At 34.5% G+C, this 14,429-nt stretch overlaps 1 long non-coding RNA gene and 1 pseudogene across 1 annotated transcript; both read left to right on the top strand.

The window, feature by feature from the left end:
* The first annotated feature begins 7,081 nt into the window (after window positions 1–7,081).
* LOC140811070 (DNA polymerase kappa-like) lies at window positions 7,082–11,287 on the top strand (annotated as a pseudogene).
* Window positions 11,288–12,672: 1,385 nt separating this feature from the next.
* On the top strand, window positions 12,673–13,999 carry LOC140812167 (uncharacterized). The gene is made up of 2 exons (XR_012113618.1): window positions 12,673–13,296; window positions 13,821–13,999. It is a non-coding gene; the product is annotated as an uncharacterized lncRNA (long non-coding RNA).
* Window positions 14,000–14,429: the final 430 nt, after the last annotated feature.

A 14,429-nucleotide genomic window follows, 5' to 3' on the forward strand; every position in this document is an offset into this window, starting at 1 on the left:
ATTTTTGAAATATGAAAACCTGAAAATGTGTAAAGTTTGTCTTTTTCTAAATGAAATATCTGCGAGAAGCTATGAAATGGCTGACTTCTATTCGATGCAACGATGTATTTGTTGCCATCTTTGGATTCTTGGTGCTCAATTTTCGATTCTCCAAATCGTGTCCACCCCTCCAATCCTCGATTTATCTCGGGATTCGTCACTATCCCTCCACCATATTGAGGTCCAAGGGGATTTTCCAAACACTACAAATTAATATAATTGCAATAGAAAAAGCTGAAATATAGATATAATATTCAGATTTCCCTTCTTGAAAATCAAATGATCGAGTTTTTGTACCTCATTCGTGAAGCTATAATCATAAGGCACTGCATGGATTTTTAGACCTATATATTACAAAAGCAGTGATTGTTTTTACCAATATAATCATAATTTAAATGAATATTTTTTGAGAAACATGTAAATTTTGCATCTCAAGTATACCAAATCTCTTACAATCAAGGCAAAAACTTGTGTGAAACGGTCTCACGTGTCGTATTTTGTGAGACATATATCTTATTTGGGTCATCCATAAAAAATATTATTTTTTATTGTGAATATCAGTATGGTTGACCCGTCTCACGAATAAAGATTCGTGAGACCGTCTCACAAGAGACCTATACTACAATCAATTATCGCAATCGATTAGTTTGAAAATAAAGTTGAACTATATATCATTATATATAACAACTTTGATAAAAAAAAATTATACACAAAAACTCCTATAAAATTGTCTCACGAGTCAATTTTTGAGACGAATTTCTAACCCATCTGACCTATATGAACCGAGTTGACACATGAGACCGTCTCACGAGAGACTTAATTATCACTATTAACACAAAGAATAATAGATCGCGATAATACCATGCTCGAGACCAAGAACAAGAAAGAAGAACAAACAATATTTCAAGAATCTTGTCATGGATGTATAAGATCTTAACTGGCTTTTTTTTTTTTTTTGGGAAACAATGACGTACAATATTTATAGTGATTAGTTATTCATTGAAAAATTAATTGCTAGAATCTGTCCCGTTGATTTTTCAAAATTAATTTTGAAATATAACTTAATTATAGGAACTTAAAGACATAAGATAATTCATTTCCATCTATATATATATAATTACGTGATATTTAAATTGGATTTATCACGAATTACTGGAAAATTCCTAATTAATGGGAGGAAAGTATTCGAGTCAAATTAGTCAATAAAAAATTAAAGATTCTACGAATTAATTTAAATTTGACTGCTGCACTGATTTGTTTTAGGTGGGGATGTTTTTTTTTTTTTTTTAAATTTATTTATATTTTACTTCTCTAATCAATCTGCTGTTTTGGAATTATAAATTATATCCACGGATATAATTCGCTTTCTTCGATACTTTTCCTATCAATTAATTTCATTTTTTATTATTAATTGAACATCGAACAATAGATTATATATTAATGGCATATATATACACATTAGAAATATATACATTATAATTTATAAATTATATCCTTGCGTAACAATTCAGCATTAAGAATATTTTCTTTGAAAAAATTATTATGATTTTCTAATAATTTGTTTCTAAGTTAAAATTTGGAAAAAAATATTAATTTACCATGTGGCGTGATATATAATAATCATATATTTTGTTTTATTTTAAACAAGATAGCACGTTTGGATTGCGGAATTCAATTTTTAATAAATTTTTAATGTATTATTTATAATGTTTATGTATGATAGATGAATTTTGAAAATCTTATAAGATTTTATAATTATTTATGTATTATTTTTATTATATTATTTCTAATGGTTTATATATATTGATGTATATAGAAAAATTTATATTATTTGAAATGATTTATGTATGATTAATTAGTTTCGAAAGACTTATATTATTTATAATGATTTATTTATAGCTGATAAATTTTTAAATATTTATATTATTTATAATGATATGAATACATTTGATGAATTTTGGAAAAAAAAAATTATTTATTATGGTCTATATGTGGTTTTCTATTGATGAATTTTAAAAGATTTAAATTATTTATAATAGTTTGCCTAAAGTTGATTTTTTAACAGTTTTTTTTTTTAAATTTATGACCTCTTAGAGTAGATGTGATGGTTGGTGTATAAAATAATCATGTCAAAAACTTGTGTGAGACGATATCACGATTCGTAGTTTGGTGAGACGGATCTTTTATTTGGGTTATCCATGTAACGTATTACTTTTTATAGTGAATATCGATAAAGTTGACATGTCTCATAGATAAAGATTCGTGAGATTATATCACAAATACATCTACGCGAAAGCAGGTATTTTATTTATCAAGTCAAGGGATTGGTGCTAATTTTTGTTCCAACCGACTTCAAAAAATACACTCACTGCTTCGTTTTTTCCCTGTGAACGGTTTGATGCGCAACCACTAATGTTTTTTTCTCTGATTTTCCTGACACTCTTTATTTCTTTTTAGTTTTCCACAATTACGATCCCAACTTCTTTTCTGCAAGTTTGGATTGTTGAAAAAGAGTTGTGATAGAAAAGAATGACAAAAGAAAATGGGACTAATTGCATAATTTATTGAAGGTAGAAGATGGCTTTATAAAACCGTACAGCATAACCAAATAGGAGAAAGAAATGGAGTCAATTACTCCAACTACTTTGAATAAATCAACCAACTAAGCGTTCCTAAAGAAACGGAATTTATTAGCTAAACTTTCTAAAAATAAACTAATTTATTTTAAGCAAATCCCAACATTTCCTCCCTTAAACTAAATGCTCTAGCATTCAGTTTATATCAGCTTTAGCACAGACACCCATGAGCTTTCTCAGCTTGAAGAATTGATCTGTTTTAAGAGGTTTGGTCATCACATCTGCCACTTGATCTTTTGAATCACAATGCACCAGTTCAACGTTGCCACTTTTTGTTAACTCTCGAAGGAAATGAAAACGTACATCAATGTGCTTGCTTCGACCATGCATTACTGGATTCTTGGAAAGCTTGATTGCTGAGCTGCTATCACAAAAAATTGTGGTTAATTTGTCATGATTCTGGTCCAAACTTGACAGCACCCTACTTAACCACACTGCTTGGCATGCACATGATGAAGCAGCAATAAATTCAGCTTCAGTAGTGGACAGACTCACTACTGGTTGCTTTTTGGAAGACCATGAAATTGCACCTGAGCATAGTAAGAATACATAACCTGAAATACTTTTCCTATCTTCTGTATCCATTGCATAATCACTGTCAGTATAAGCAACAAGTTCATCACCTCCTCCCTTCTTGTAGAAGATTCCGAAATCAGTAGTGCCCTTTAAGTATCTCAGAACTCGTTTCACCACCTGCAAGTGTAGCTGAGTCGGATTTTCCATATATCTACTTGCAAGACCTACCACAAACATCATATCTGGTCGTGTTGCAGTAACATACATGAGACTACCAATAACTTGCTTGTAATATGTTTTATCCACAGCAACTCCTCCTTCATCCTTCGTTGGTTTAAATCCAGGAACAATCGGATTATGGACAGAATTACAATTATCCATTCCAAAACGTTTCAACACCTCTGATGCATATTTACTTTGATTAATAAAAATGCCATCAGACCTTTGCAAGACTTCGAGACCAAGAAAATACCTCATCCTCCCAAGATCTGTCATGTCAAATTCATTTTTCATGGAATTCCTAAATGCACTTAACAACAGCTCGTCATTACCACAAACAATGAGATCATCAACATATAAACTGACAATTACCACTTTATTTTTCTGCCTTTTTATGAACAGAGTGTGTTCATAATTGCATTTTTCAAAACCTTCCTTGCTGAAATAAGCATCTATACGGCTGTACCAAGCACGTGGAGCTTGCTTGAGCCCATAAAGTGCCTTTTTTAGTTTATACACTTTTTCTTCATTTCCCTGCTGAACATAGCCACTTGGCTGCTCCACAAAGACATTTTCAGATAATTCACCATTCAAAAAAGCAGATTTCACGTCCAATTGGTAGATAATCCATCCTCTCTGAGCTGCAAATGCCACAACCATTCTAATTGTTTCCATACGTGCAACTGGTGCAAATACTTCAGTGTAGTCGACTCCATACTGCTGTGAGTACCCCTTCACTACAAGTCTAGCCTTGTATTTATCCACTTCTCCAATCTCATTAAACTTGGTCTTATAAACCCACTTTACTCCTATTTTCTTTGCTCCTTTTGGTAATTCTGTCAATTCCCATGTATCATTTTTCTGTATTGCCTCCATTTCTGCATCCATTGCTCTACTCCACTTTTCACTTTTAATAGCTTCGTCAAACAACACAGGGTCATCAGCTGCAGACATCACAAAGTAGGCTTCAGTTTCATCTTCGGAAAACCCTTCTCCAGTTTCATAGTCTCGCATCCAGGCTGGTTGTATCCTATTTCTCCCTGCATTTGTACATGGAAGATTATCACCAGTTGAGACATCGGAGGCAGAATTCTCTACATCTGTAACAACTTCAGATTCTCCTTCTTCTTCCCTTTCATCAGGTTCAGCTGCATAATTTTCTTGATCTCCCCATTCCAAATCACACACACCAGCATTTTCACACTTCTGATCCCAATTCCAAGCCTTATCTTCTTCAAACACAACATCTCTACTTATTATAATTTTCTTTGAATTAGGATCATAGAGTCTATAAGCTTTTGACTCTTCGCTAACCCCCAACAATACACAACTTATGCTCTTATCGTCGAGTTTAGTTCTTTTAGAATCAGATACATGAACATGAGAAATGCACCCAAAGATACGGAAATACTCAACTGATGGCTTGGTTCCACCCCAAGCTTCTTCTGGAGTTCGATCTTTAACTGCAAGTGTTGGACTTCGGTTTAGGACATGTACTGTCCAACTGACTGCTTCAGGCCAGAAGGTTTTTGGAATTTTCTTTGTAGAGAGCATGCTGCGTACCATATTCATAATGGTCCTGTTTTTCCGTTCAGCAACTCCGTTCTGTTGCGGTGTATAAGCTGCTGTCAATTGTCTTTGAATGCCATTATCATCACAGAATTTTGTAAATTCATGTGATGTGAACTCGCCTCCTCGATCAGTTCGCAAACACTTAATAGCCAAATCTGATTCTTTCTCAACACGAACTTTAAAACTTTTAAAAATGACAAAGGCTTCTGCTTTTTCTAACAGAAAATACACCCAAACTTTTCTGCTAAAGTCATCAATGAAAGTAATCAAGTACCTTTTCCCACTGTTTGAAGCCGGTGTGATTGGCCCACAAATGTCAGCATGAATCAGTTGAAGAATTTTTGTTGCTCTCCAAGTACTTTTCTTTGGAAATGACATCCGTTGCTACTTTCCCACCATACAGTCCTTGCAAATCTCAAATGAAGAACCAAGTTCTGGCAAGCCGTTCACCATGTTCTTTTGCTGAAGTGTCTTTAGACCATTATAACTTAAGTGCCCATATCTGTAATGCCAAAGCTGAACTTTTGCTTCTGTGATTGTGCTGAAACAGGCAGGCGGTGCAGTTACCGCATGTAGCTTGAACATTCGATTTGCAGCCATCTTCGTATCCATGATCAAACCTTTCTCTGAGTGATAAACCTTGCATCTATCATATTGAAACAGAATGGCCAGCCCTTTCTCTTGCAACTGACCAATGCTCAACAGATTATTCTTTAATTCTGGTACATAAAATACTCCAGTGATAATTTGCACCATACCATCCACTTGCAATCTTACATTGCCCTTTCCAGTCACTGCTAAGCTTGCATTATTACCTAGCTTCACTGTATCAGCAAAACTTTTATCAAAATCAATGAAGTACTCCTTCTTTCCACACATGTGATTGCTGCAACCTGAATCAAGAAACCATGTATCCTCTTTATTGTCATCCTTTGCATCAAGGAATGCCATCAGCAACATTTCCTCTTGAGTTTCGACATAGTTTGCTACTTTGCTTGAACATTCCCATTGGAAATGTCCTAGCTTGTGACATTTGTAGCATTCTACAGTGGATTTATCAAAACTCTGTCTCCCTCTGCCCCTTCCTCTTCCTCGATAACTAATGCGGCCTTGACCTCTTGCACAAGATTGTTCGCCGACAGAAATCTTCAAGGCTTGTGCTTCCTCAGCCAATGAAGTCATGTTTATTCGCTGCTCATGCACCAATAAACTACTCTGCAGTTCATCAATAGTTAAAATACTTGTGTTTTTAGATTCCTCAATAGAACATACAACATAATTGAATTTTGAGGTCATTGATCTCAAGATTTTCGAGACCACTTCAGCATCTGACTTCTTCTCTCCATTTGCATTCATCTTGTTAGCTATTGTGAGAGTGCGAGCAAAGTATTCATTGACAGATTCACCAGTCTTCATTTCGAGAATCTCAAACTCTTTTCTTAGAGCTTGCAGATGTGCATTTTTCACCCTTGTTGCACCTTGAAATTTCTGCTTCATTGAATCCCATATACTCTTGGCTGTATCTTTATTAAGAATCGTCTCCAGAATTGAGCGATCTAAAGCTTGAAATAGATAATTCTTAGCCTTCAAGTCTTTCAGCTTTTGATCCTCAATATGTTTCTTCTCTACCTCTGATAAGGTTCCACCTTCTGCTGCTGCAGGTACCCCTATCTCCACGACCATCCAATATTCTTTGGATCTTAGAAAATTTTCCATGAGCATTGCCCAGTGATCATAGTGTCCATCAAATTTCGGTACAGCTGGTTGTACAAATGAGCTTTCTGTTGCCATCCTTAATCACGTAGAGAGCTACTGCTTTCTAATTTAATCAGACCCTATCAACCTGGCTCTGATACCAAATGTTGAAAAAGAGTTGTGATAGAAAAGAATGACAAAAGAAAATGGGACTAATTGCATAATTTATTGAAGGTAGAAGATGGCTTTATAAAGCCGTACAGCATAACCAAATAGGAGAAAGAAATGGAGTCAATTACTCCAACTACTTTGAATAAATCAACCAACTAAGCGTTCCTAAAGAAACGGAATTTATTAGCTAAACTTTCTAAAAATAAACTAATTTATTTTAAGCAAATCCCAACATGGATGAGGCCTACCTAGATATAACAAACTTCTGCAGCGAGAGGGGATTAACTGGTGGACAAGTATGTTTGAAAACTGAACTACCATGTGATCCAATATTTATCTGTTACTCTGCATTGAGACTTTTTTCTTTTCTATCAATCATATATTCTGATACTTGTATAATTAATTCATGATGTTTATTCATCCTCAAGGTGGCAGAAGAGCTCGGAGAAAGTGTTTACGGTGAGACTGGACTCACATGCAGTGCTGGGGTGTCACCAAATCCCTCGCTTCCTAAGGTTTTGCAGGATTTATGCGGAAGACTTTTTATGTTATCTAATTTAACTATTTATCCAGAAAACAATTCAAACCTTTTCTGTTTCACTCAAAATTTGATTTCTGTTCTGTATTTGCGCGTCACTCCAATGTTAAAAATCTCACTCTTTTTCTCAAACAGGTTTGTTCCGATATAAATAAACCAAATGGACAGTTTTTGTTGCCAAGCGACTGTATGGCTGTCATGACTTTTATATCTTCACTACCAACAAGGAAGGTACTTTTGCATGCCTGTTAAATTTTTTTGAGTGGGTGGTTTTTATGTTTTTTTTAATGCGCAGGTTCTTGTTTCAAATTCACAATTAAGTATTCTGAATTCGAAGAATTTCTTGTGTAGATTGGGGGCATTGGTAAGGTCACTGAAAATATTTTGAAGGATGTGCTTGGAATTACAACCTGTGCGGAGATCTGCAGAAGAGTAGTTTTATCTTTGCACTATTTTCTCGCTCATCGGCAGGTTTGTGCATAGCAGTTATAAACTCTTCCTACTCTATCTGATGTGATTGGTTTTTTTTTTTTTTTCAGTGGTAGCCCGAAAACTCTGTAGATTCTAAGTATCTGGCACTGAAAACTGTGCAGATTCTAATCGCTTGAGTAAACTGATGTGAGTTTCCTACTTCATATGTACTGAATGTTTTTCCTCGATGTTGTAGATTTTTTCTTGTCTGTAGGCGCCTGGGGTTTGGAAGGACAGGTACACCTGAAGTGACCCACAGAAAAAGAGATTATTCCATCCTACCCCTGCAGGTACTGTTTGCAGAGTTACATCCAAGGGACCGGAATTTTTTATGGTTCAATTTTTTTTTTTTCCCATGATGTGGAATCCCAACCATTCATATGGGGTGTGGGCATTGTCCCTATACCCAGGATCGAACGAACCCAGAAAAAGTATGAGCACCGAGAGAACATTTTCATGCACCAATGATGAGACTTCACTTTGCCAGAAATTGGGTAATTGGATTAACACGTCTTACCTTATTTACCTCGTTGTTAGCCATAAGACCCATCCCTTCTTTCTTATTCTCAATTACATGATAATTCATTTAATTTTCTTTAAAATAGTTCAACGGAAGCTTCTTACGAAAAGCAGAATTTTAGTTTCGGTGTTACCCTTACTATAAGAACAACTTCATCAAAAAAAGTTACCTCACAATTTTAACCCAGCCTTCGGTGGTGATTAGGTATTTTATGGAGAGTTATTATATGCTTCTAGACCAGTTACCGTTTTGTGGTCACTAGATAGCGTTGTATTACATCTCACAAGATAGTGTTGTAAATGAATCGAGTCGGCCCGATAAATATTTGATTCATATTCGAACTTATCAAACTCGAACCGAACTCGAACTTGTTTCTATGAGCCCGAACCAAAATTATTTTGTTCGATATTTCACTAGCCTTAATATTTTATTAATATAATATAATTGTATGTTAAATATATATACATTTCGATCTTTTCAGACTTTTCGAACTTTCGAACCTTAATGTCCGGGAAATAGTTCGAATAGCTCGCGAATATGTTCGAACATTTCGAGCCGAACTCGACTTTCTCGACAAAAAAATTAAAATTTTCGAGTTTCGAATCGAGCTCGAACTTGAATATACTTAATTCGAGTCTTAAATTTTTACTAATATTTGGTTTGATTCGGTTCATTTATATCCCTGTCGCTAGACTTCATTGCTTTATTGGATTACTGATCAGCATCAAGTTTTAGATATGCCAGTTTGATCCATCCAGAGTTCCATTTTGAAACTTTTATGGTGTTGGATGTTTTGTAAGATTTGAATGTTTGAATAAGAACATTCATTTTTAAATGTTTGCTGAACGAAGGCCTTTAAGTAATTGCTTCTTTTTCTGGATGGTATCTCTTGTGAATGGCTCACAAACATTTTATTTGCTGTTATCTTGATGTTTGTGCGTTCTCAAATTAATCCGTAAGATTCCGATTTGCAGTTGATCTTGCCGAGAATCTTTCTACTGACTTGAAGAAAGAAGGCCTGTGCGGAAAAACATTGACATTGAAGTTGAAAACTTCATGTTTTGAGGTATTGTTTGATGCATAGCTGAAATTTTGGGTGAATGAACTCTCTTTCTAGAGATTGTGTCTCTAAATGTACTTTTGCTGTATGTTCCTTTTCTGCTCCAAATTTCGTTCAACAATAAAGTTTGTGTTATAACAGTTCCTTTGAAAGGTCAAACAGCTCAGCAAAAAATATTTGACCATTATAACTAAAACTAATTCACCCATCACTTTGTACATCCACAAATGCCATACTGATGAGTTATGATATCATCCTGCCTTATGACGTGAACCAAAAATACGAACTGTTTTTCCTTGTATCCTTCGGAGGTCGGTCATAGCCCCCTTCCCCCGCTTTGTTTTTCTGTTTTTATTTTATTTATTAGCCCGGTCCTTGCCAAAGCCCCCAACTCCTGCGGTGTTTTGTATATAAAAGTACCTTCTCATGCTGTTGCTTTCCATGTAAAGGATACATGTCACCAACTGTGTCTCCGTTTTTATCTGTCATTGAACACTTTAGATAATAGATTTGCTTGTTTATGTTCCCTCTTGTTCATATACTTCTTCCACTTCGTTTGAAGGAGAGATTTTGTTGGCATGTTTATCCCACTAATTTCTGACTTCAGGTTTGAACTCGGGCTGTGACTTTGCCACGGTACATTTTCTCAAGTGAGGATATTCTGAAGCATGCAATGACGCTTCTCAAGGCTGAACTCCCAGTATCTGTCCGACTGATGGGTAAGACACTCCTTTTTGTGCATCCATTATACAGATATCGATCCACGGTACTGTTCTAAAGTGATGAATTGAACCTTGAAATCTTCCCCCTTCTTTCAGGACTATGAATGTCACACTTCAGTGAAGACAGCAAAGGTTTTGCAGTAGGCCCTAAACAAAAAACACTTTCTACTTTCATCGTTACAGATGATGCTATGGGAAGAGGACCAACAGATCAAAAGCTTTTGGAGTTCAATCTCAAGGATGATACTTCATCTATAGGAAGAGAAACCAGTTTCTCTGATGATACACAATTGGACATTTGAATCAATGGATTTACTAGACTCCCACAAAGTAAAAAATCTCGGCCACACTGACTCCAGGAAGGGCCAGGTCGTGGCGGAAGCCTGGGAAAGTGCTGATCTGCAGATTGATTGTTCAAGACACCATGTATGTTAACTAGTTTTGGTTATTTTTGGCATTGAAACTTAACCAAAGTTAAAGAAGTTGCCTCTTACCTAATCTACTTTTTTTAGTCCAATCAAAACTTTTCAGTCTTTCTTGTTACTTAGGTTGATGACCATAGTACAGAAAATGATGCAATAAAGATGGTTCCAACCTGTGCTGAAAGAGGTTCTTCTTCTATGCAGCACGAGGAAAGCGGCCTGGAAAGACAGAGAAGAATAATCGGCTGCAAGGATGATGAACCGGTGTCTTTACATGAAACAGAGCCTTTTCTTTAAGTTGAACGATTACAGGTGCTCCACATGCAGTGTCGAACTAACCCCTTACTTGATCGATGAAAGACAAGAACATTTTGACTTCCACCTTGCCGAAAGGCTGCAAGAAGAAGAGTCAAGCAATGTTCTGAGGATTACCAAGCCTAGGAAGAGGTAGTTAATCCATATCATTGCTTTTTCTTGAGCCAAGTGATTTCCCTTCCCCTCGTAATTTTTTTTGAATCTGTTCCAGGCTCATCCATGATGACCATAAAGTGATCCACAGCCGACAGAAAAAGAATTCCAAAGCATGTCCTTTGAAAGGTACACACATTCCAATTGATATGTTATTTGTACAGACAAGTCAAAATTTCTGAGATTGTATGATACAATTAACTTTTATTGTGTATATCAAGAATATTTGTTATAAGAAAAAAATATTATCATTGCAAATATTCTCCATTGCATTTAAGGTTACATATTTTGATTAATTCCATAAGATTCATAAAGAAGCGCACTTCCTTGAATCATGAAGTAAAAAAAAAAGAAGTTGTAAACTGCTTCCTAGCTAATTTACACTCATCAAGCAAATTTATATAATAATTTAGAATTTAAAAGTAAAATAAGATAAAGGTTCTAGTCTTGTTGAAACCAGAAACTACAAGTAATATTTTTTTTAACATCATAATTTAATATTATTAATTTTTTAAGTCACCAAGCGTTGCAAGTTTTGATCTCATAAACCTGGAAAGAGCACCAGCAAACACAATTACTATACCAAACCAATAAAAAATTCTTATTTTGGAGGTTCCTGGGTGAATTCTGAGATTTTGATGCAGTGGAAAAACTGTCAACCAACTTGTGAAATTCATCACCTGAAATCACACCAAAGACTAGTTAAAGAATTGAATGCCAGAAGGAGATAATTACATTTTTGGTCATGTTATTTACATTTTTTTCAGTTTCAGTTTTGTTAAAAATTAATTTGTTTTTCAGTATCAAAACTTGCATGTTTTTTTCCCCAATTTAGGTTATGTTAACGGCGCATTTACTTTTTTAGTCCAATAGCTTGCATTTTTTTTCGTTTTTTGTCATGTTAAAAGGTGAATTTGCATTTTTAGTCATGTAACTTGCATGTTTTTTTTGTCGTTTTTTTTACCCGAATCCATAAAAAAAAAGCATGACATGTTTCCTTTTAAAAATTCATGTAAGCATTCGTGTTCGTCACATAAACAATTTTTGACAGACTCTGAAGAAAAGAAGATGTAAAAGGAAAAAAAAACTTGCAAGTTAAAGGATTAAAAAAGAAAATAAATCATGTAAGTTACACGACTAAAAAGATAAAAACACCATTAACATGACAAAAAATGAAAAATTATGTAAGTTATATGACTAAAAATATAGATTTATGTTTGTACCGCTCCTTATAGAGTAGATCCCACATCCAACCAAGTCTTTGACCAGGGAATGAGATAAAAAAATTTAACAGGAACAAAAGTGAAAAATGTAAATCACAGGACAAAGAATATAATTTTTCTAGGTTAGAAGAGATATTAATCCAACAATATCGTGGCTAATATTCATCTATGACTTGAAATACAAATTAGGCAAAATATCAAATATAATCATATACATATTGGATTGTGGTATTTTAGTTTTATATTTTTTGTTGAATTAATTATAGTCTTATAATTATGTCTGATCATTTCTGAAAATAATTTAATTTAACAATTAATATCATTATTAAATTTTTATAATTATGTGATTAATTTTTTCAAATAAATAATTTAAAACATCACACCTCAATACATAATAATAAATTCACATTTAACTTATAAATTGTTATAATATTTATTTCATAATAAGATACTAATAAATACTTTGCAAGAAGCAAGTCCCGCTGCCATCCTAACATGTGAAATCCAATCCATGCGGATCACAAATCCTCTGAACCATCCCGTTTCCCCTTTTCCTCCACAAAAAACCCTAATCTCAATCCAAAAGACACAATTTCCAATTCAAAAACGCAATCCAGGCCGACCCCAAATCCGAACCAAATCCAGCCCGACCCAAAACCTATATCGGAACACCAATAATCATGAGATTGAGTTGCCAACAATGTCCGAAATCATTGAGGCATCAAGAGCGCAGAATCTCGACCTTCAGCTGCAAACATTTGGACCCTTTTTCAGAATCACAGCAACGAGTTTGCTGACGAACAGGGATCTGGGCAGGGCTGAGGGCGTGGTTAGAGTTTGGTTTAGAGGGAAGATTCTGCATTTGGATTCCATGAAGCTTCGAAAGGAGACGATTGGAATGGAGAAATCGATATTCGGGATCGGATTGTTCCTCGGAGCAGTTGCGATCAGACATGGATACGAGTGTGGTTGCAGCACAGCTGAATTGCTTGCTATCAATGACACCGATTTGTACCACTCCAAGGTTATCTTTTGACCTCTCCAAAATTGCCCGCCAACAAAAAAATTTATGGTTATTTTTTGGACAACAATTTGTGAGAGACAGTCGGACGAGTCATATTTTTTTAGATGAATATCTTATTTGGGTCATATATGAAAAAATATTATTTTTTATGCGAACAGTATTACTTTTTATTGTGAATATCGATAAGGTTGAACCGGCTGAGAGATAAAGATTCGTGAAACCGTCTCACAACATACCTACTTTTTTTTCAATGAAAGTTTGTTTCGAATAAATAAAATACCCTTCAAGTGATCATGTGCCTAATTTAATTTTATTTTCTCATTTAATCAATGATTCATCCTTCTCGCTTATGTTGTGCTCAATCAAATAGTTTGGACCGTGAGATACTAAACTAACTTGTTTGAATTCTTTCAAAAAAAATATAAACTTTGGGTCGAAATTGTGAGCATTGCAAAGAAAAGATCTCGAATTTGAAGCTGCGTAATGTGCTTGAAGATGATAATGTGTTCGATGCTAAATCGCAGCTTGTGAAGTTTTACACGAGGCTTGGTTTCAAGAAAGTGTACGAGGTGAGGGGTGAATCACTTGAAGATTTCAGTCACATGTTGGTTTGGGGAGGAGCTGGCACTCGAATGGATGCCGATATTCGACAACTTATGATCAAATGGTGTATAAGATTCAAGAAAAAGACTTAGTTCATGAACTACCATTTGAATATATATATATATATATATATATATATATATATATATATATATATATATATATATATATATATATTATATATATATATTAAGGCTGAGCACCTTATAAAAACTGCCAAGGAGGACACCATCTTTTTTTCCAGTTTTACCCTTACAGTTATAGTAATATTACACTTTTGTTTTTTTATTTTTTTTATTTCAACACACACTTTTATTTTTTTTCAATCATTCAAATATCAATTTAGTCCCTCCATAATTTGTCAATTTTCACTTTAGTCCATCGATAATGATAAAAAAGATTGTACACACATGCAACGCGTGTGCAGAGTAACTAGTATATATATATATTTTTGTATGGTTTATATAGTTGGTTGGAACGGTTTATCATGGTTTTTTTTTGTTAAAGAATGTCATTTTTCAAATAGATAA

The sequence above is a fragment of the Primulina eburnea genome, chromosome 14 (assembly GCF_022965805.1).
Source record: "Primulina eburnea isolate SZY01 chromosome 14, ASM2296580v1, whole genome shotgun sequence".
In the NCBI taxonomy this organism is placed as follows: Eukaryota; Viridiplantae; Streptophyta; class Magnoliopsida; order Lamiales; family Gesneriaceae; genus Primulina; species Primulina eburnea.